A 24769-nucleotide genomic window follows, 5' to 3' on the forward strand; every position below is an offset into this window, starting at 1 on the left:
ACCAACTTTTCTTCAAAGAAGACAAACAAATGGCTAGCAGTTATTTGAAACAATGCTCAACATCAGTAATCATCAGGGAAATACACATCAAAACCACAATAAGAGAGGATCACTTGAGACCAGAGTTTGAGACCAGCCTAGGCAACAGAGCAAAACCCCATCTGTACAAAATAAAAAATTAGCCAGGCAGGATGGCACATGCCTGTAGTCCTGGCTACTTAGGAGGCTACAGCAGGAGGATCTCTTGAGCCCCGGAGGTTGAGGCTACAGTGAGCTATGATCACGCCACTCATTCCAGCCTGGGCAACACAGTGAGACCCTGTATCAATTTAAAAAAAAAAAAAGAGTACAATGGCTGTTGCCAGGGGCTGGCAGGAGGGGAAATTGAGAGGTGATAGTTAAAGGTACAAAGTTTCAGTCCTAAAAGAGAAGTAAATTTTGGAGATCTACTATATTGCATAGTGCATATGGCTAACAATATTATGCTGTATAGTAAAAATGTGCTAAAAGAGTAGAGCTTATATTAAGTGTTCTTACCATACACAAAAAAATAATAACAAAAGGGGCAGGGAGAACTTTGGGAGGTGATGGGTATGTTTACAGTTTTGATGGTGGTGATAACTTCATGGGTATATACTTATCCACAAACTCATTGAGTTCTATACATTAAATATGTACAACTTTTTATATATCAATCATAACCAATAAAGTGATTTTAAAAATCAAAACAAACCTGTTAAATCTGAAAATATCAAGGATCTACTGCACAATGTATTAAAACCTCTCTATCACACTCCAATTTAAAATGACTAAGGATCATGACCTAGACACACTAATTTAATGTAACAAGAGGTTTCATTGCCTGAAAAATAGAAAAGTAGTAAAGAGACAGATCCTCAAATGTCATGTCTTTGGATGACAAGGAAAACTTTGAAGAAGTAGGTGGAAAAACTCAACAGATCTGAAAATAAATATGTTGTTTTTAAAAATAATTATGTGGTTTTTATTTAAAAAAATTTATTGATATGTTCCCATACCAAATCCACAGACCTTGTTAGGCTTTTTTTTTAATCTAAGGGTAATTAATTTGAATTTTCCAACAGGGTTTCAGTAAAGCATAAATGAGGAAATTACATATATCTAGTGGATTAGAATATTTCAAGTGTATGGATTTCAATATGAAGACAGAAAGTGGAGAAAAGGCAGGTAAGGTGTATTCAGTTAGCCAAACAAACACAGTCATGTGTTGGGACAATACTGAGCTGGCTTTACACCTAGAGTATACACCAAAATAAAGAACATCAAACATGAGCACTGACATTCACACTCAAGATAGTCACAACTGGATTGAAGCGGGCTAGTTCTCATCCACAGAATACCTTTGATATGTCTAAAAATTTTCAAAATTGTAATGAAGTTCAAACGCAACTCATGGCTTTTATATATTTAGGAATGGAGAAATGTCTCAGGACTCTGGTCAATCCTCTTGAAGAAACTCTTAAAATCTCTTTCATTTCAAACAATAACATTAGTCATAGTCACTGAACTTAAAATACAAACTAAAACTGCAGAGTGAGAAGTGTTACATAGTACAGCAGACTAAGTGGAGCACTTAACCCAGATTTGGGGTGTTGAGGAAAGTTTCCAGAAAAAGAGACCTGACACTGAGAACTGAACCATATGTGGGGGCTCACCAGGGGAACAGCAGACTGAGGCAAGAGGGACTTTCAGCAAAGTGTAGACTAACAATACAAAAGGCAATTGTTTAGAATCCTGCCCAAATCAGGGATGCCTCCTTTCTCTAGGCATCTACACCGATTTCTTTTATAATAATGGAGATAAACATTTTAGGGCATCTAGAGATAGAGGCCAGCCAAAGGAATACACTACTGGTGCTTTTATATTTTGATCTCACCATTTTTTATCCCTCTGCTGGTGACTGGCCCACCTACATAGCATCTTCCCTTCCTCTCTCCCTCCGTCTCTTCCTTCCTTTCCCAAGGTTTTCATGAAACCCACTTTCTTAGAAGGAGATACAGATGCCCACAACTTCTGTTGGCATGTCTGGGCAACTGCTTCCAAATGAATGCTGACTCTTATTACCTCTTCTGGAGAGAAAGGAAAGGCTGTGGTGATATCTAATTACCTCCATTACTTTATTTGTATAAGATTCATCAGACAGGCTCTCTACTTTGTAATAAAAACATTAAAACAACACCAAGCATAACTTCTACAAAAGGATTTCTCAAAAGAACCTGACAACTATTACATGTTTTCTCTCTTTGTAGAAATATGTATAATGTATTTTTTGGAAGAGGGGCACACAGATCTGAGTGTGGTTTACTAATGGACAACATGTTACAATAAAATTTCTCACTTCTCACAAGAAAGGAAAGCATCATGATATGTTAAGTGTGAGGGGGACTTCTGGCTATAAAAGTACATTTTACCAAGACTGTCACCCTGCTCAAGCAAGTAGTAGATGGATTTAAAAGGACTTTACAAAACAGAGTAAGGACTCTGGACTTTATTCTAAGAGCAAAGGGAAGTCACTGGAGGATTTTTAGCATGAAAGTGATATAATCAGATTTGTGTTTCAGAAAAATCACACAAGCAATATAGAAAATGGACCACCAGGGGAGACAAGATCATACTGTAAGATGGAAGACCACCTTACAGTAACTGAGGCCTAGTCTAGTCACATGAAGGAATAGAGAAAAGCACCCAGATAAGAGATGCTTATCAGGGAGAACACATAGTAGTGTTTAGATCAAACATAGTAAAAAAAAGGAATAGAGAGGAGGTAAAGATGTTGCTCAGGTTTCTGATTAGAGAACTAGATGTGTTATGCCACCATACACTGAAAGGGGCAACAAAGGAATAGGAACATACTTGGATAAAAAGATAGGCTCAGCTTAGGGCATGGTGAGTACAAGAGACCTGGGGCATCTAAATGAAGAGGTCCAATAGGCAGTGGGTATGTGAGGAAGAGGTTAGGAAACAGGCCTGAGCTGAAGACACAGATGTAGAAACATCAACAGAGAGACAGTTACTAAAGCTATGGAAATGGATGAGATAACCCAGGGAGGATGAGAAAAGGTCTGGGCCAAGGACAGTAGGGATATGGGAGCGAAGGATGGCTCAGCTGGCCTGTGGACATTCAATTGAAGAAAACGTCTTGTACCCAGGGAGAAGTGGCATGAGTTCTGCTGAGAACAATTAGCAGACCTGTAGCCCACCCATTCTGTTCTTAGCTGTCACTTCCAGGTTTAGTCTGCCATCTTCGCAAAGACTATAGCCATCCAAAATAAATAAAAGCAGTCAAAACCAACTGGCAAAATCATTGTTCTAGTTTTATTTAGATTTGAAGCGGACACCATCTGTGCAGCCAAGTAACATACAAATACAAGAAATCAATCTTGTACCACAAACGCAATCCAAAAGCCATACCAGGACAGCACAGACATACAGTAACATCAGACAGAATTTCAAAGTGCTATAAAACACAATGATTCTACTTTTTGGTTGCAGGCTTTAAAAATACTATGGTATATATGGTTTTAAGATCCTAAATTGCAGTCATGTTCTTAAGCTAGTTTGTTTTTCTATTTATGTGCTGACAGACAAAAAATACAGTTTTAGTCTAACACACCATTTAACTTACTTTTAACTTTATTTGAGCCTTAAGGGTACTCTTGCAAAGCAACAAAAATGTGCAGAACCGAGGTCAATTAATAACTAGTTTCGAATATCTACTGAACTTTTAACTGCACAATATCAAAATCCCTATAATTTGTAATGAGCAATAAGAAAACTTGAAATTTTTCCAGTTTTGTCTAGGATTTCCTCAAAGATGAAGAACATATTATTTTAAGAAACTGTATGTGGTTCCTCTGTATGTCACAGATATATATAGTTCTTTACTAACAGTGACTCTATTGCTAGATACCCACATGTAGACTACATTTCAGTAAAAAGGTTCCCAATTCAGTACTGAAACTGTTATTCACATCTAATTGCCTTCTTGGAGCAAAACCTTGTTTTCTGAGCCCCAGAATAGGTTTTATCCCTTAGTCAAGACTTAACCCTCTGTCAAATAAAAGTTACTAATGGTATTACAAATATACTGTATCTCTGTGGCCCTGCAGTGGCTCACACCTGTAATTCCAGCACTTTGGGAGGCTAAGGAAGGAGGATCGCTTGAGTCCAGGAGTTCGAGACCAGCCTGGGCAATATAGTGAGACCTCAGCTCTACAAAACATCAAAAAATTAGCCAGGCATGGTGGCGCATGCCTGTGGTTCCAGCTACACGGGAGGCTGAGGTGGGAGAATTGTTTGAGCCTGGGAGGTCGAGGCCATAGTGAGCCATGTCCGCGTCACTGCACTCCAGCCAGGGAGACAGAGTGAGACCCTGTCTCAAATGCATGTGCACACACACACACACAAAATGGTATCTCTGTATACTCAAAACTCATCTCCTCAAAGTCTGTCCATTTCTATCCATCATTGACTGGCAATGTATGTGTCATGGATGTCACATTTTTACTATCAGAACTCCCAGAAGTAGGGACTTTATCAGTCATTTCTTTGTAAGCGTCTACACACAAAAGCCACTTGATATTAGTGGCCAGCCAATTCTATGGTCTCCCAAATACAGGGAATAAAAAAGGAAATAAGTTCCTTAATATCTTGTTTTATATTTAAAATTCAGCAAGTATCGTATTTACCCCCACCTTCCTCACCTCAGCCTTCTATCTCCATCCACTGAAAAACTGGATCATGAAATTTAAGCAGAAGGGATCTCTGGTACGGATAAGATTAAGAAAAGGGAAGAAGTCTGAAGAATCCAAAATATAGAGAAGAAAATAAGAAAAGATGATCAAAGTAAAAGACTAAAAGGAAAATTTAAGCCAAAAATAATAAAAAGGAATAAAATACATAATAAAATACCTGATAAGGCAATGTCAGGTGATAACCAAGAAAAAGAAGTCTGTAGGAAATAACTACAATTTCTTTTTTTTTTTTTTTAAAGACAGTCTCGCTCTGTCATCCAGGCTGGAGTGCAATGGCACAATCTCGGCTCAATGCAACCTCCGACTCCTGGGTTCAAGCAATTCTCTTGCCTCAGCCTCCTGAGTAGCTGGGATTACAGGCGACTGTCACCACGCCCGGCTAATTTTTTTTTTTGTATTTTTAGTAGAGACGGAGTTTCTCTTGCTCAAGTTGATCCCTAAACCACAAATGACAGGACAATTGACAATTTTAAAATCCCAGTCCAGGGATATGTGGTTATCCCACCCTGGTACTTGTTACACCAAATATTACTGCTGACTTGGGGTGCTCCCACATCAGAATGAGAGGACCACCATCATTTACACTCGCTGCCAAGAGACACGTCAGCGACTGGGGGCTGGAAAGAGAGCCAGTGGCAAAGATATCTCCGCAGCAGGCCAAGGGCTGCACAAAATAAGTCTGGTATTGAGGTTAAAATTAAATGAAATGAAAGAGAAATAAGACAGGGGAGGATGAGAAGAACAAATACAGCATGAGAGTGGGCTCTTTCTATGTAGAGGGAAGGCAAACATCTGGAATTATTTGGTGGTGAGTGCCACCAAATTTAAGACTTTGTTCCTCGCTTGCAATTATTTCTCGGTTAAGACCACACAAAGAAAAAAAAGAGACCTAAAGGCTAAAATGATGAAAAGTGGCTAAAGTCAGTATAACAATAACCATCAAAATACATACACACACACACACACACAAAACTGTTAAAGTAAGAGGAGTTAACAGTGCATGAAGAATATTCCTGACTGACTCAGAAAGATGTTCATCATAAATTCTTAAGTCAAATAAGGAAGCTGCAGAAAAATATTTATAATATCATAACATTTTTGTACAAAATATTTATATGTGTAAGTACAGGAAGTCTTCAAAAATAAGTGCTGGTGCTATGAGGGATTTGTTGGGGTTTTTTGTTTTTTTTTGGTTCTGGGTTTTTTTTAGACAAGGTCTTGTTCTGTCACCCAGGCTGGAGCGCAGTGGCACGACTGATTTAGGCTCACTGCAGCCTCAACCTCCTCCAAGCGATCCTCCCACCTCAGCCTCCCTAGTATCTGGGACCACAGGCATGCACCACCATGCCCAGCTAATTCTTTAATTTTTTTCTAGAGCTGAGGTCTCACTATGTTGCCCAGGCTGGTCTCAAACTCCTGGACTCAAGAGATCCAAAGTGCTGGGATTACAGGCGTGAGTCGCCATGTCCTGCCTGGGATTTGTTGTTGTTGTATTTTTTCCCTGTGTTTTTCAATTTAATTGAAATAAAAATAACAACAGTTCTTTAAAATAAAAGAAAAAAGGCTGGGCGCGGTGGCTCACGCCTGTAATCCCAGCACTTTGGGAGGCCAAGGCAGGTGGATCACAAGGTCAGGAGATCGAGACCATCCTGGCTAACACGGTGAAACCCCGTCTCTACTAAAAAAAAAAAAAAAAAAAAATTAGCCAGGCGCGGTGGCGGGCGCCTGTACTCCCAGCTACTTGGGAGGCTGAGGCAGGAGAATGGCAGGAACCCGGGAGGCGGAGTTTGCAGTGAGCAGAGATCACGCCACTGCACTCCAGCCTTGGGAGACAGAGCGAGACTCCATCTCAAAAAAAGAGACCAAAAAAAGAAAAAAGATCTTCCAAATCATTCAGTTTTTACCCTGAATTAAACATGTTTAATTTAATGAATTTGCAAACAAATCCCTTTAATGCAGAGCCCAGCTTTAGGAGAGCTGCTCCCACGTGGTGGACAGAAAGGGCCACTGGCCAACCCTAGTTGCATTCTGGTAGAAAAAAACACAAGTTTTAAAGAAAAACGGAAAGGTCTGAACCCGGCGTCACTATTCACTAGTTCATTCAGTGAGCCAGGGCAAATGATGTGAAATTTCTGAGTGCCAACCTCGCTTCTCTTTGGGAGTGAAACAGAACCTACCTCAAAGGGCTGTTTTGAGGATTCTTGAGAACAGCTCCCATCTATGAAGACACAGCCTGGTGGGGCAGATTCCAGGAAATTCAGTGATCCTTCTGACCAAAATTATACTTTTTGTCATCTCAGGAAATAATCTGTTCTGAGAAATTCCAGAATGTAGGCCGCTTTCAGTGACCTGCCTTCAGCCTGTGAATCCTCAGACTCACCAGTGCTCAGTAGAGCAGTGGGGTTCTGACAATTCCTTCTAAAGCACTTGTGCCTACCTCTTCCGGGAGAGCACAGCAACATTCAGCACAGCAAACCAGAGCAGCATGGCTCAGACATGAAGGCCTGCTTCCTGCAATTCTCTGTCCTACAAACATATCAGAAAGCCCAGCAGGGGTAGAAAACAGCTCTTCTAAGGGCCACACTGCAGAAGCATGGCCAAATGAATAGCATGATCACTGCAGATGCAGAGTTTGCACTATAATGGTTGTTTACTTCTTAGTGTTGTTTCAAAACCTTGAAGAAGTCCACTACAAATTCTAGTATTCCTAAGTATGTCTTGAACCTAAAAAAGTTCAGACCCACTGGACAAAAAAGAAAAGAGAGAGGGAGAGGTGTAAGGCAAGTATCTAGAATACGGTTGTACAGCCAGACTTTCTGCAAGGATGGAAAGGTTCTGGCTCTATCTGTCCGTCCAATACTGCAGGCACCAGCTGCATGTGGCTTCTGAACACATGCAATATGGCTAATGAATCTGAGGAAGTGAATTTTGAATTTTATTTAATTTTAATTAATGTAAATTTAAATAATTAAACGTACCTATTTACTATGACATTGGTCAGCACAGATCTAGAACCTTGGGTTAATGACTTGTGCTAACTCACGAAGGGTGATACGCAGATGAGTGAGGTAAGTTTAAAAAGTGACCACTCAAAAAGGAGAACCCACGCGCACCAGCACCATGTTAATATTCTCTTGCAATGCCAGCAGTTCACCTTTATGAAGCTGAGGTCCTAGCTTGACCTCAACCTGTCTTAGTCAGTTTAGGCTGCCATAACAAAATATCACATACGTGGTGGCTTAAATAACAGAAATGTATTTTCTCACAATTCTGGAGGCTGTAAAGTCCACAATCAAGGCCTATTAGGTCCTGGTGAGAGCCCTCTTCCTGGATTGTATGTAGGCAGCTACCTGTGTCCTCACATGACCTCTTCTTTGTGCTCTTGTGGGGAGAGATCTCTCTCTCTACCTCTTCTTCTAAGGCCACCAATCCTATCAGATTAGGACTCCACCGGTATGACTTCCTAAAGGCTCTATCTCCAAATACAGTCCCATTGGGGGTTACAGCTTCAGCTTCAACTTATGAATGGGGGAGGGGTGGACACAATTCAGCCCATAACACAACCCTCTACTCTTCCTTAATTAGCTTTCTTGTAATGAGTTCCAATATGGAAGGGAAGAGATAATCAACAAAAATTTTCTCAGAACTAAAAGACCAGAGTTTCCAGATTGAAAGGGCTGACCAACTGCCCAAGAAAATGGATGAGAAGAGATCCACACCAGGCACATCATCATGAAATTGTAAAAACACAGGAAGGTAGAAGGAAATTAAACAATGCCTCACAATTCTAAAGGAAAATAATTTCCAACCTGGAATTCTTATCTAGACAAACTATCAATCAAATGTGACTAGAATAACTTCACATTCAACAGGCAGTGACTAGAAATAATTCGCCTCCCACACATTCTGCTTTAGGAAGATACTAGAACATCTGCTTCACACCAAGAGGAGGGAGAAAACCAAGAAAGAAAATATAGTAAACAGAAGACCCAATATCAAGAAAGGAGAGAAGGATGAATGACAGTGAAGGAAAATTCCAGGGCGACTGCAAAAAAGTTTTTAAACAGGAAAGGGAGGGGTTCTTTGTATCTGCCCAGATTTTTTTCTCAAAATATAACATTTTTAAAAACGCCAAAAGAATTCAAAGAAACCTCCACAACCTCTTTAATTTTTTTTTTAAAAAAAGGGGGCCAGGAGTGTTGGCCCTGTAATCCCAGCACTTTGGGAGGCTGAGGGAGGAGATCATTTGAGCCCAGGAGTTCAAGACCAGCTTGGGCAACATGGGGAAACCCTGTCTCTACTAAAAACGAAAAAAAAAAAAAAATAGGTGGGCTTGGTGGTGCGCGCCTGTAATCCCAGCTACTTGGGAGACTGAGACACAAGAATCACTTGAACCTGGGAGGCGGAGGTTGCAGTGAGCCAAGATCGTGCCACTGTACTGCAGCCTGGGCAACAGAGCAAGACTCCATCCCCCGCCCCCCCCAAAAAAAAAAAAGGAAAACAAAAGAAATAAATAAGGCAGAGGTGAAGGCAATAGATGCAGTCTGTTGTGTCCTTTATGCTGATGGAAATAGCCAAAGTTCCTCTGAAAAAGGTATTACCATATCAACTATGTGCTTCCACAGTTAGCAACTTTAGATTACAATATGGTACTTGACAATGCTTGGCTTCAATTCTCCTTATTAGAAAATTAACAGAATTTCAAAAGCAAGTTTAAACAAGAGAAATTCAACTGTCTTCTTTTGATAAATGCTGCCTCTCTAATAGAGCACTGAGGATCGCTTACAAACAGTCACTTAATTGCTCTATTATCCAATTTAGAGGTTTCCCCAAAAGTCCAACAAAAAAAAATTCAGTAAAGGCAAATGGAATTTAATGCAATTACCAATAAACAAGCAAACAAAACAAAACCACCCCACACATACAGCCATGCACAAGAATTAGGCCAAAGCCCAGTTATTCAGCGCTTCCAGTGGACCCCTGCATGCTCTTAAATTTGGCAAACATCATAGAAGACTTAATTGGAAATCAGAGCACAGAAAGAAACTTTAGAAATGACTATATGGCCAAAATGATACCTCACCAGATGTCCCACTAAGTGGAAACTAAGAAGAAAAAAACAGATTAAGACTGGTACAGGTTTTGAATGCTTGTCCTACCTTGTCTAGATGAAAGACAGGACCACAAAAAATGTGCTTCAAATCACTTTAGAATAAAATTCCTTCCTTAAATGCAGCATTCTAAAATGTCACACTAATACAATCCTTAAACAGCAACTATTTTTAGCATCCTTTTATTTTAATTGAACAATGCAATTGAATTCCATTAACAGTTAATTCTTCCCAACTTTAACTCTAACAAACTCATTTAAGTTAAATGACTATCAAGAATAAAAGACTTATACTGTATTTTTGCATTCCTACAATTCAAAGGCAACAGGATCAAATGTTTTCAGGCTGTGAAAAGACACACCATACTTCAGGCTAAAAGTTTATTTTATTCCAAAATTAGGAGTGAAAATAAAGCTTGGAAAGAAATGACTTCTCAGCCTTGAATTCGGTGGCATTAATATTAATGACAATCCCACTCATCTCAAAGGCATGTCCTAGAGTGTTTATGTTATGAAAACTGGGTCTGGAATGTCATCTTCAGTAAATTTGAAATTGTTTAACCTGAGGTTTTGCTAGATTTGTAACAGCTGCACTGGTGTTTACAACTGTAATAAGGTCTTTACAGCATGGCACTCCTTTACACATTTTTTAGATCTGGTTGGTACAAACATGTTGTACTGATCAACAAAAATGAGTCTGGTATCTCTCTATAGCTACAAGTTTAGTCAGAATAAAGTTTTGTTTTGGATTAACATTGTTCAATAAATGCATCAAGGACCTTCAGAAGTTTTATGGTATTGGTTACAGAAGAACAGGACAAAAACTTCCATTCATATACAAACATTTGGAAAATGACTCAGTTTGTGTTTGTGAAATTTGAATTTTGTTTGGGGAAAAGACATGCGTATCAAATACACTGTGGATCTAATTGGTTTGCTGGCATTCATTGAGGGTTTCAGGGCACGTTACCAAGCAGAAACTGGTTGGGCAGTATTCAAAGATTACATTTCTCCTAATGCCCCTATTTACACAGTAGAAAGATGCAACCGAAAGCCTGCGAAAGACTTGCTTAACAATGCTTCCATAGGAAGCTTCAGCCACCCTTGGATATCGAACTACTGGTGCAACAAAAAGAGCACCAGACAGGAGTTAGTTTCCCTGGATAACAGTCAACAACCTTGCCATTAAACTCAGTTTCCTTCTCTGTAAACATTTCAAAGAGAAGTTATTATTTAAGGCAAATGTTTTCTGCTAAAATCAGTTGGGTTTGGGTAACCAGAAATACTCGGCTCTTTTGATTATTGAAAAGGTTATCATCTCATAACAATTAAGACACATTTAAAAGCTGTACACACACAATTAACCCAAGAAGTTCATCAGTAGCTATCCTCCTTTGGGCAATCTCTTGGGAATTCCTTAATTATGAGCCAAAGTAATTTTTTTTTTGCAAAGGCTCCATTCTATTTTTCTTTTCTAATTTTTATTTCTTTATTTAGTTTTTAGACACAGGGTTTCGCTCTGTCACCCAGGCTGGAGTGCAGTGGTATGATCACAGCTCACTGCACCCTCAACCTCCCAGGCTCAAGCGATCCTCCCACTTCAGCCTACAGTTGCATGTCACACTGTATGGGTCTACAGTTGCATGTCACCACGCCTGGATAATTTTTGTATTTTTTGTAGAGACAAGGTTTCGCTATGTTGCCCAGGCTCGTCCTGAACTTATGGGCTCAAGTGATCCGCCCACCTCTGCCTCCCAAAGTTCTGGGATTACAGGTGCTCAGCCCTATTTTTCTTTTTTTAAAATGCCTATCTTACCTTAGCACATATGGTTATTGTGAGAATCCCATATAATCTATATGGAAATAATTTGTAAAGTACAAAACACTTTTAATAGGGCTACTGCCCAAAGTAATGTTAGAAATAAATTAAGAAATCAAAAGAAGTAGTTAACAAAAAAAAAACCATGCTTATAAAACCAACGTATTTGTATAAAATCAACAGAACAAAAAGCTCTAATTTATAAAGGGTATATAGTATCTTACTGCTCAGGAATAATAATAATCTTTTCTACAGATATGAAACTTATAAGTCACCAGAGAACCCTGATTATTGCAGTAATTTCTCCAATAAGTATGACAAATTTGTTCTGATCTGTCCATTTTTTTCTAAGTGTTAGTTTAACAACTGAATGCATTTCAGAATTATTCAAAACTTAAACTACTTTAGACAAAGGTCATAAATTCAAAGTCCACAACAGATAAGTTAAATGAGTAAAGCAATTAGACAGGCTTGTGGTCAAAAACAGCAACTGTCCAAAGAAGATAGCCAGTAGGTATAGCTCAGTGGTAGAGCATCTGACTGCAAAGAAGACAGCCAGGATTTCACTCCTGCCAGTTGCTGCTGGAAGGGAACTCAGACTTGCTGTTGCCCAACTGCCTGTCTTAGTCTGTTTTGTGCTGCTATACCAGAATATGTGAGACTCAGTAGTTTACAAATAACAGAAATTTATCAGCTCTCAGTTCTGGAGGCTGGGAAGTCTAAGATTGAGGGGTCACATCGCAATGGAAGGCATCACACAGTGACAGAGGACAAGAGGGCCAATCTTGCTTTTATAACAAACCACTCCCATGATAACAATATCAATCCATTCATGTATATCAGTAATACCTTAGAAACAATGTTTTTAAAATAACTAACATGTAGTCATTTAGTCATAGCCACTTTGGCCACAAAACAATGTAACCAAAGGTGGTTCTGATCAAGTACCACAATATTTTATTATACTTGTCCTATTCTCACCATTTTGCCTCAAAAACATACTTTTTTAAAAACTCGAATTATTTTTAAATTAAACATCTTAGGCTTAATTTTTTTTATTTTTTTTTGAGATAGGGTCTTAGGCTCTGTCACACAGGCTGGAGTGCAGTGGTGCAATCACAGATCACCGCATTTTTTTTAATTTTTATTTATTTATTTTTTTTGGTGCAATGGCCCAATCTCAGCTCACTGCAACCTCCCGAGTTCAAGCGATTCTTGTACCTCCACCTCCCAAGTAGCTGGGATTACAGGCACACGCCACCATACCCGGCTAGTTTTTTTTGTATTTTTATTAGAGACAGGTTTCACCATGTTGGCCAGGCTGGAGTCGAACTCCTGACCACAAGTGATCCACCCACCTTGGCCTCCCAAAGTGCTGGGGTTACAGGCAGGAGCCACCTTGCCCAGCTGACCTGCATCCTTGACCACCTGGACTCAAGTGATCCACCCGCCTCGGCCTCCAAAAGTGCTGTGATTACAGGCATGAGCCACCACGCCTGGCCTAGACTTAAATTATTTTAAAACCAAAAAGACTTAGTACAATTTTAGGCAAACATTAGATGGGTACAGCACACATGCGTAGAACTAAATGAAGATACCTGAAACTTTGATAGAATGAAACAAATTTCTAGCTTTTAATACCTTCAAAGGAATGTCACTACCAAAATTTGAGATATTTTTAATGGCAGGCACAGTGTCTGCCTCATGCCTGTAGTCCCAGCTACTCAGGAGGCTCAGGTGGGAGGATCACTTCAGTCCAGGAGGGCAAGACTGCAACAAGTTATGATTGCACTACTGCACTCCAGCCTGGGAGACCAAGTGAAATGCATCTCTAAAAAAGAAAAAGATATTTGTATTGCACTTTTCTTCCTTACAACTACTCAATTTTAAGATAAAATCAATCATATTATACCATTTCATATAAAAATATTTGTTACTCCTAAAACTGGCTGCATAGTTTCAAAAAGTCACCATTTATCAAAATACTTATCATCAAGCCAAAGTTTCACTAGCTTTGCCAACTTTTTTAGCGTAATGACTAAAAATTCTAATGGTACTAGTCAGTATCAGAAACACAAGATATTCTTCTGGGTGCCAAATACTGCAGAAAATACCACTTCATAAATAAAATGCATGCTGTTATACCACTAATAAATGGTTACTCACTCTTACGGCCTATGATTAGAAATTCCTAGCTAACAGCTTCAAGCAAAAGCAGTAATTCGATATTATTTGTACAAATGTATATTTTATATAGTGTTTTATTATAACCTTTGATATGTAGGGGTAGATAGGCTAAGTAATCATTACAATCCATGTTGGACAAGGTCATGTTTGGGTACACCAAATTCAGAAAGCTAGGGCTAAATATAACTGATTCCTTCAGACAAGTGTCTTACCAATCAATTACAATGTATAATCTGCATACATTGTAAATCACCAAATACACACTAAGAATTACAAAATTATACTATATCATCTAGGATGCCTTTGGTTTCTAGTAATTGAAAACCCAACTCTATTCATCAAGATGGGCTAAGTTATGATGTAGTAACTTTTTTCTGATACTATATGTCCAACATGTTATGTGAGACACACATGTTTGTGGGGTGGGGGTGTTGTTCTGCTCCACAGTCACTCATGGATCCAGCATGACAGGTGCTCAGACATCTCAACACCTAGCCTCCATAATCACCATTGCAAAAAGGAGATAGCTAGGTCAGGAATCCGCTACTAAATGCTTCTACCTGGAAATAACCTGCTTAAAATCTATTGGCTAGAACGATCACAATGTCCTAACTAGCTGCAAGTGAACTGGGAAATGTGAGGGAAGATCTAAACATTTAGTAAGCATTAAATGCTCCTGCTGCACCAAGCAAAACCAGCTAAAACAATAACAGGAGGCCAGGCATGGTGGCTCACACCTCTCATCACAGCACTTTGGGAGGCCCAGGCAGGAGGATAGCTTGAGGCCGGGAGTTCAAGACCAGCCTAGGTAACATAGCATGACTCTGTCTCTACAAAAATAATGATAATTAATTAATTAGCCAGACATTGTGGTGCACACCTGTAGTCCTAGTTACTCAGGTGGCTGAGGTGGGATGATTCCTGGAGCCCAGGAGTTTGAGGCTGCAGTGAGCTATGATCATGCCACTGCACTCCTGGTTGACAGGGCAAGACCCTGTTTCAAAAGAGGAAAAAAAAAAGGCGGGGGGGAATTTGTTGGTTCAAGAAACTGGCAAGTCCAGAAACAGGGCAGACTTCACAGTTGATCTATCTCTCCATCCTGCTTCCCTCATGATAGCAAAACAGCTTTAGCCATTACAGAAGTCACATCACATCCATACCACCCAAAAATAGAGTACATACTTCTGTTCCAGCATCCCAAGTAAGAGACAGACCTCAGATGTATTCAGACTGGACTTGCTTGAGCTTATGCCCATCCTTAACCAATGACTGTGACGAATCAATAAAACACACTCCTTAAACCAATCAAAGTCCACCCCCAGGAGCTAGAGGTAGTATCAGTGTTCCCCAGAGCCCACAGAATAGTGACTACTAAAAGAAAATCTAGGGTCTGTTATGACAGAGAAGGGAGGAAAGGATGCTGGCACTCAACAAACATCAATGCAGTTATATAATAAAAAAGAATATACCCTGAAGAAGTTGGCTAAGAGTTGTGGAAACAGGCATATATACATGAGGCAATAATATGAACTGCAGTGCACAAGGACAGAGGAAAAGTCATTATGCATAACCTCAAATGGTCATCAATAAATCAGGAGTTGGCCAGGGGCGGTGGCTCACGCCTGTAATCCCAGCACTTTGGGAGGCCAAGGCAGGCGGATCATGAGGTCAGGAGATCGAGACCATCCTGGCTAACACGGTGAAACTCCGTCTCTACCAAAAATACAAAAAATTAGCTGGGCGTGGTGGTGGGTGCCTGTAGTCCCAGCTACTTGGGAGGAGAATGGCGTGAACCCGGGAGGCAGAGCTTGCAGTGAGCTGAGATCGCGCCACTGCACTCCAGCCAGGAAGACAGAGCGAGACTCCGTCTCAAAAAAAAAAAAAAAAAAAAAAAATCAGGAGTTAATAAGGAAATCTATTGAGTACAGCACTTGAATGTACAAGCATAATTACAAAAATAGGATTAGGCTAAGTACGATGCCTTATAATGTTATAGCTTTAAATAAACAGTAACAACCAACAAAAACAAAATGACAACAAAAAGGAACCAGCCATAGGAGGGTGTTGGAAGTCACCAAAGTAAATGGCACCTCCAAAATCTTAGAAACAAAAGTGCCTGGCAATTCCATACCTTTGAACTGAACCAAGTAAAGAAGGAATCACAGACATAAAGTCATAGCCTTTTATTTATTTATTTTTTTTTCCCTGGAGATAGGGTCTCACAATTTTGCCCAGGAGACTTGAACTCACAATCTTCCAGCCTCAGCCTCTCAAATAGTTGGGACTACAAGTGCACAGCACTGCACCCAGCCAAATTCAAATTGTTTAAATAGTCTCCTCTGAATCAGTGTGTGTGTGTGTGTGTGTGAAAAACCGCAGCCTCAAACTGTCTTATGGGTAGTCACCAGAGTAACAGATCTCAGATTCCACTAAAATAGCTAAATGTACATAAAATGTTTATATCACACATAAAATGTTTCTGAATTACAAAAGCATCATTGGGGCTCTAGAGGAAAATGAAAACACAAGTCCCAGAAATCTGAAAAATGAAAAACAGGGGTGAAAGATAATGAGAAGTACAGTCATATCTAAAGTCAGGTCATCTGGGAACCCTGCCCACTGGATGCCATAAGGTCGACCACAGTTCTAATCCTGTCCTCTTCTCCTCCCCTCCTAATCCCTGACCCCACTTTCCATGATAATCTATACTGTTTCCAATTTGCAAAGGCATGGAAGGGCAGTTTCATCACTTCATAAAAGCCTACATACTCTCACACAAACGTGTCTTTTGTCATGTGGAAGTGGGAGAAACCTTAGGATTAACTTTCACAATTCAAGAAAATGAACAGACTAAATACTCTCACCACTTATGATTTCTTGAGGAAGTTCAGAGCAAAGGTGATAAATCAGTCTGGGTCCAGTCAGTAAAAAGAAACCACATAATAATTTGAATAAGGAAAGTCAACCATAAAGAATTATTGTTGTTGTTGTCATTTTTTCTTTTTTAGAGAGAGGGTCTCACTCTGTTGCCCAGGCTGGAATGCAATGGTATAATCATGGCTCCAAGAAGCCTCAACCTCCTGGGCTCAACGATCCTCCCACATCAGCCTCCGTAGTGGGACACACACCACTCCCAGATAATTTCGTGTTCTCTGTAGAACAGGGGTTTTGCTATGTTGCCCAGGCTTGTCTCAAACTCCTAGTCTCAAGTAATTCTCCCAAGCCTTACGGTCTCCCAAAGTGCTGGGATTACAGGCATAAGTCACCATGCCCGGTCAAGAACTATTCACTGTAACAGGACTGGAGTAAAAAGGTGCTGGCTAGTCAGAAGTACAGAGAATTCTACAAAACACAGGAATAGCAGATATAAGGAGGAGCCACTGCCCCTAGGGCTGAGGCGGGTGCCCTAAGGAAAAATACCCACTTCTTCCCAGAAATGGGATCAAGAACTTTTTGGAGGGAGCACAGCCATGGCTCACTGAATAGGAGAGATGTCTCTGTGGGTGCTCCACCAGCACAACTTGCTGGAAAACCACCTTTGGTAACTTGCCAGAAACCCATCCTCTAGGGCGCCACGAAAAGGTGTTCACAGGAAGGTGTCCCACCACAGGCTCAGTTACAAAATCGCCTGACAGGGATGCTGAGGTACACAGTTGACCACTGGGTGCAGCTGATCACAGCGCACTACAAGTGCCTGCACTGGGGAAGATGCACATCACAGAAGCCGGCGCTGCAGAAGCACATATGCCAAGGACCCAGCGCTGGAGATGTGCACACGCCTGGGAACAGGTGCTGGGGCGGCACCCAAGCACGGGAGCCAGCGTTGGGGAAGCGGCACACCCCAGGGAGCTAGCGCTGGCAAAGCACACCCACCAAGAGTGAGCGCTAGAAAGCCGCACACACTATGGGGGCTCCGCCCTGGAGAAGCGTCACGTGTGCGCATGGGAACCAGTGCTGGAGAAAGTGCGTGTGAGCTGGCGATGGAGAAGGCGCGCGCATACGTGCACAACCTCGTTCTGGAGGAGTCACGGCCAGGTGCGCGCACGACAACCTTCACCGGAGAAGTCACACGCATGCGTGCACTGGAGAACCTGAATTTGTAATTTTAAATTTCCCTATAAAGAAATATCCACGAACTGATGACTTTGTGAGTGAATTCTATCAAATATTTAAAGAAAAAAAATATCAATCCTTCACAAACTCTGAAAAAATAGGAGGGAACACTTCCCAACTCATTCTAAAATGCCACTATTACGGTAATACCAAAGCCAGACAGACATCACAAGACCAAATGTTACTAATATTACTCATGAACATAATACAAAAATCCTAAACAAAATATTACTAAACCAAATCCAGCAATATGTAAAAAGGATTATATAACATGACCAAATGGGATTTAGAATGCAAGGTTAGTATAAATACACAAATCAGTTAATAAATCATATTGATAAAAGAACAAAACCACAGTCATCTCAATAGATGCAGAAAAGCAACATTTCTAACATTTGTTCATAAGAATTCTCAACAGTCTAGTAACAGAAGAAAAATCTCTCAACCTGATGAAGTGCATTTATGAAAAACAGCTAACGTCGTATCTAATGGTAAAAGATTAAATGTTTTCCCCCTAAGACGAGAAATAAGTCAGTAATATACACTCCATGTCTATTCAGCAAAGTGCTGGAGGGTCGAACCAGGTAAGAAAAAAATTAATCAGGCAAAAAAGAAATTAAAGGCATCCACATGGAAAGAAAACTATCTTTATCGGCATGATGCCGTATGTAGAAAATCCTGTGTAATTCACAAAAAACTGGAAGTAATCATCAAGTTCAACAAGGAAGGTTGCAAGATACAAGATTAATAAGTGAAATCAAGTGTATGTTTATATACTGACAACAATCCATAATGAAATTTTAAAAATAATTCGGCTGCTCTACCTATGGAGTAGCCATTCTTTACTCCTTTACTTTCTTAATAAACTTGCTTTCGGCCGGGCGCGGTGACTCACGCCTGTAATCCCAGCACTTTGGGAGGCCGAGGCAGGCAGGTCACGAGGTCAGGAGTTTGAGACCAGCCTGGCCAATATGGTGAAACCCCGTCTCTACTAAAAATACAAAAATTAGCCGGGCGTGGTGACGGGTGCCTGTAGTCCCAGCTACTCGGGAGGCTAAGGCAGAAGAATCGCTTGAACCCGGGAGGCGGAGATTGCAGTGCGCCAAGACCGTGCCACTGCACTCCAGTCTGGGCAAACAGAGCGAGACTCCGTCAAAAAAAAAAAAACTTGCTTTCACTTTATCGATAAAAAAAAATTTTAATGAGATTTTTAAAATAATTCAATTCACAATACCATCAAAAATAAAACACTTCAAAATTAATTTACAAAAGGGTAAAATTTGTACATTGAAAATTACTAAATATTGCTAAGCAAAATTAAAGAGCTCAATAAATGGAAAGAGATTCCATGTTCATGGTGAGATGGCAATTCTCCCCCAAATAGATATGCAAAATTAAATGCAATTCCTACAAAGTTTATCACAGCACGATTTTTTGGAAAAAAATAACAAACTGATACTAAAATTTATACGGAAATGTAAGGAACCCTGAACCACCAAAACAATTTTGAAAATGAAGAAAAACATTGGATAACTTATACTACTTAATTTCAAAACTTACTATAAAGCTGCCATAATCAAGATAGTGTGATGCTGACATAAAAGGCACACAGGCCTCTTCCCCTCAGTCCCGTATTAAACTTGAGTTAGAAGATGCCAATCTCAAAATGGAGGTAAAACCATTGCCTGCTAGCCCCCAGTCCAACTCTGGTGGCCAATCTGAATTGTTATCAATTTTTTTTTCCAGACACGGTCTCAGTCTGCTGCCCAGGGTGGAGTGCAGTGGTGCAATCACAGTTCACTGTGGCCTCGACCTCCTGAACTCAGGTGATCCTCCACCTCAGCCTCCCGAGCAACTGGGACCACAGCCCCGCATCACTATGGCCGGCTAATTTCTTAACTTTTTGTAGAGACAGCGCTGTCTCTGTTGCCCACGCTGGACTCGAACTCCTGGGATCAAGTGATCCTTCCGCCTCCGCTTCCCAAAGTGCTGGGATTACAGGCATGAGCTACCATGCTCTGCCTGTTATCTGAATTGTCTTTCCTTCTTCACTTCTGCATTTTTATTAAAACACTGCAAAACTTCCAATGTGCTTCTCCTGTATGTATTCTTTCACATTAAGTCAATCACTCAAGATCCATAAACAAGACAGAGAATGCACATATCCCAGCCTAAAATAAAACTTTTAAAAATCATTTGGTGCTCATTTCCAGCCTGATTTGAGGCCCTAATACTACCAACTTGGAACTACCACTCATGTGAGTTTCCTCTGGCTCTCTCCATGGCCCAGATAATCAATCCAACTTTCTACTGGCCAGGCTGGCCTCCCTGTAGCTGGTTCTCATAAACACGAAATTTGTATAATTGTTATTGGAACTACCTGCTGAAATATGGAACTGGTTAAAAGTACCATTTATTTTAAAATGTACATGCACAGTTGCACATACATGCAGCAACACATCTTCCACATCCAGCCAATCAATCAAATTAATGCTTTTTATTAGAGGACAAAACAAAAAATACCAATATAGAGCCTGCTTTTCTTTTCTGATGCCTTGGTAAACGTTTTTCGAGAAATCAAGAGAAAATATGACCGAATAAAGCAAAAATAAATTCGAATGTATAAGATACAAAGTATAATTAGTCCAATTCTCAAGAAGCAGGATCTTTTACTGGGGGTAGTGGGTTGGTGAAAAAGATCTCTGATATATCTAGGAGAACAAATTCTTTTTTGATGCAGCCTTTCTTGCATATGAATAATGTATATGAGTGCTTATTTCCAGGTGACTCTGGTACAGCACATTACATTGAAACACCAATTTAAGTTTAATGTATAAAGTCGCAATGAACATGTTTTCTATCTAAGCTTATGTAATGAATGATCTCAACACCTGGTATGAATTCCATCGTTTGTAACAACCCTTGAGGGGAGTAAGGAGAAAACGATCTGTCTGAGGGCATATCACTGACAGTCAGTGACAGCCACAAAGAGCTGAAGTTGGGTGGCCCAAAAGTGCTCTGCTCATTAGATAAATGCTAAGTCAAATCACATCACAGTTTAGATGCATTAAATGGGGCACAGGTTAGAATAAAATCAGATGCCCGGGAGTTTTCCAAGTTTCAGATTAGAACAAAAGTCCAGGCACATACAGGACTTTGCTAGAAAACTCCTTGGTCTCTTCCCTTAAGATTCTGGTACCCAATTTCCCATGTTATAAAACTCCAAGTCTTTTCCCCCATTCGGTGCGCTAGACACAGAAGATCATAGAGGGTTCGTAGTTGTAAATGCACCCACCTAAAAAATTAAAAAGAGTAAACCAACAAACAAACAGCACCTGAAAAATCTCTCACGGGCTTTGAAGATGTGGCCCGGCGTCCACAAAAAGAGTGGAGGGAAGACACTGGCCTCTGCGAACCCGCCTCCCTCCGGGAATGAAAGGCGGAGGGCAGGAGGGGTAACAGCCGCGCCCCGGGCTTCTCTAATTGGACCTCGCCCCTCCCGGCGCCCCGGCGACTCGGGCTTGGGGGCAGGGGTGTGAGGGACGGGGAGGACGAGGCCAGCTGTAGAGGGCGACCGGCTCAAAGGGGCGAGCTTTTCACGGCTCCCACAGGTCCGAGGCAGAGAAATTCACCTTTGCTCCTCTCCTTTGAAGAAGACATAGCTGCCTGAGCTCAATGAACAAAAAGAACCAAAACGCCAACTCCCGACTCCCGCCTCTCCGGGGACTCCCTTCCGCGCGACCCCAGCGCCGGCTCCCGCCCCGGCTGGCCCCGCCCCGCGGGCTGGCACCGCCCGCCACCTCCCACCCTTCACCTCCCGCCTCCCGCCTCCCGCCTCCCGCCTCAGCCTCAGCCTCTGCCCTGCGCCGGCGGGAACCCCTCTCGCCCACCGCGAGGCGCGCCGCGCCCACCCGCTCTCGCGAGCCTTCCCTCTTGCCCCTCGCCTCCTCCTCCCGCTCTCACCGCTGACGTGTCGGCCAGACCCCCGAGGGAAGCCTCCGCCCTCCCTGCGTTCTGCGGCCTGCCGCTTACCGGGTGGTCCTCGCGGGAGCTGCTTCAGCAGTTTGGGCAGTGGCGGAAAGGAAGCCACCGCCCGGGATCTGTGGCTTGAAAATTTGGCTTTGCCTCGTATTGGCTTTTTGTTTTGAGTTTTTTTGGAATTTTCCCGCGGTCGCTCGGCAGTGGAGCCGCGCGCGCGCGCGCGCACACGTGTCAGCAGTGCATTCTGGGGCCTGGCTAGCGGCCCCGCGCGCTCCCGCGGCGTCGCGGGAAAATTCCGACGAATCTCGGGTCCGTGGGGCGGGGCGGGGCGGGCGCGGCCAGGGCTCTGGCGGAAGTGGGCCCGGCTGGGGCGGGTTCTAGGCGAGCAAAGTCGGTACTGCTCGAGTGTTCCCGGTCTCGCCCGGAAGCCCCGGCGGGAGCAGGGCTGCAGCGGCGCCCGCGGAGAAGGGGCGCTGGCTTCTTCCATATTCTGTTCAAAATGTAGGGGAGGTAAAATGGAAATTAGTTCTTTTGAAGAAAAGTTGAGGCTTTGTCAACGGGGTAAAACCTCTAAAATAAGATTTTCTAACTGCGTTCTCAACAATAGCAACAAAAAAGACATCTTCAGTTAATGATTTCCCCGACCGTACATCAGTTCCATACAGTGTTTGGTCGGGGTTCAAATCAGTTCAACGCTGTACATAAACCACCCAAACAAATATTAATAGAATTTTCTCCAAACTCCCATTTATGACAATGGCATTAGCTTGTCTTGGTAAATTTTTTTTTCTTCTAGAATCTGACGAATTAAGCTTTAAAATGTCTTAAATCAATGCCTCATAACCATAAATCATAATCATAAAACTACAGCTTAGGTCGGGCGCTGTGTCTCAGGCCTGTAATCCTAGCACTTTGGAAGGCCAAGGCGGGCGGATCACGAGGTCAGAAGATCGAGACCATCCTGGCCAACATGGTGAAACGCCGTCTCTACTAAAAATACAAAACGTTTAGCCGGGCGCGGTGGCGGGCGCCTGTAATCTCAGCTGCTCTGGAGGCTGAGGCGGGAGAATAGCTTGAACCAGGGAGTCAGAGGTTGCAGCGAGCCGAGATCGCGCCACTGCACTCCAGCCTGGCGACAGAGGGAGACTCCGTCTCAAAAAAAAAAAAAAGAAAAGCTACAACTTCACATATACGTTCAAAAACACACTACAGGCCGGGCACGGTGGCTCACACCTCTAATCCCAGCACTTTGGGAGGCCGAGGCGGGTGGATCACCTGAGGTCAAGAGTTTGAGACCAGCCTGGCCAACATGGCAAAAACCCGTCTCTACTAAAAATACAAAAATTAGTGTGTACTCCCAGCTACTTAGGAGGCTGAGGCAGGAGAATTGCTTGAATCCAGGAGGCGAAGGTTGCAGTAAGCAGAGATCGGACTACTGCACTCCGGGCTGGGCAACAGAGCGAGACTCTGTCTCAACAAAAAACACCACAAAGCTGTGTGTGCTTGTAATAAAAATAGCTCTCAAGTATTTAAACATGTCCAACTATTCCTATGGTGAAGAAATACCCGTTTTACCAATGAATACTTTCAATTCAGAGACTAATTTGCAGAGGTTATACATTTATAAGTGATACAATAAGTATATAGCATAGCAATAGCAACAATCTGTTTAAGAATTAAAGGTAGTTAAAAAAAGGAACCGATCCAGAGGTTGAGACAAAACTGGCAGAATCTGCAACTACATTAAGGAATTCGGTGTTTAAATCCATTCTCGAAACTATTCCCTGCCAGTTAAGGAAGTCGGTGCTTTTTGATTGTTTTTTAATTTTAGATTCAGGGGGTACATGTGCTTGTTTGTTACATAGGTATATTGTGTAATGGTGGGGATTGGGCTTCTGGTGTACCTGTCCCCCAAACATTGAACATTGTACCCAATAGCTAATTTTTCAGCCCTCACCCCCTTCCCACCCACTCCCTTTTTGGAGTCCCCAGTGTCTTGTTATTCCCATTCTTATGTACATGTATACCTATTGTTTGCTCCCGCCTATGAGAACATGCAATATTTGATTTTCTGTTTCTGAGTTTGTTCACTTAGGATAATGTCCTCCAGCTCCATCCATGTTGCTGCAAAGGACACGATTTCGTTCTGTTTTACAGCGGAGAGGTTGATGTGCTTTTGATGTGTGCATAGTGTGACGTGGATAAATCAAAAGCAAGTCCTGGGTAGGGAAATACATGCCTGAGGGGCACTCATCGTGGCACCTTGACCATGAGAAAGTCACTTCTGTGGTAACAAATCGAGAGTGAGTTAACGTTTAAGTTCTGCATTTATCAGCAAAGAAAGCAATTAAAGTATGTATTTCTTTAGAGAAATTATCTATTTTGGTACCCACATCCTTTTATATATTTGCTGAAAAATCATTTTTAGTGTTTGTTAATGATTGATGTCTTACCATATCCCAGTTTTTTGTCTTTTTAGTTCAGTGGTTAATAAAGAATTGCTAGGCTCATCCAACTTTGCAGTATATGAAATGACACCATGTTTAGGCCTAAATTAGATCTAAATGGGAAGCATATATAACATAAAGATCCAAACTTATATTTATAGGGATTCATTTTGCCTGGCATTCATATACATGGAACTATCTTAATAATATTTTAAGCGATAATGAGATGTTCACTTTGTAAAATGCCCAGAAAGTTTCCAGAGAAACAGATATTTCAATACAAACCCTCTTTTTAATTGAATTATAAAATTGATTATGG

At 41.5% G+C, this 24769-nt stretch overlaps 1 protein-coding gene across 5 annotated transcripts in view; it reads right to left on the reverse strand.

Annotated features, from left to right (window-relative positions):
• The window catches only part of FANCC (FA complementation group C), a 217988-nt gene extending 195660 nt beyond the window's left edge, over nt 1-22328 (reverse strand). For 2 of the 5 annotated variants that reach the window (XM_054502579.2, XM_054502576.2), the window contains exon 1: nt 22055-22328. The gene's annotated coding sequence lies outside the window, so the exon portion shown is untranslated. Of the gene's footprint in view, nt 1-21357; nt 21546-21654; nt 21773-22054 lie in introns of those variants that run through there. The other 3 variants (XM_054502577.2, XM_063649708.1, XM_063649709.1) reach the window with 3 other exon arrangements.
• Between the last annotated feature and the right edge of the window lie 2441 nt (nt 22329-24769).

Source organism: Pongo pygmaeus, chromosome 13 (genome assembly GCF_028885625.2).
Source record: "Pongo pygmaeus isolate AG05252 chromosome 13, NHGRI_mPonPyg2-v2.0_pri, whole genome shotgun sequence".
Classification (NCBI taxonomy): domain Eukaryota; kingdom Metazoa; phylum Chordata; class Mammalia; order Primates; family Hominidae; genus Pongo; species Pongo pygmaeus.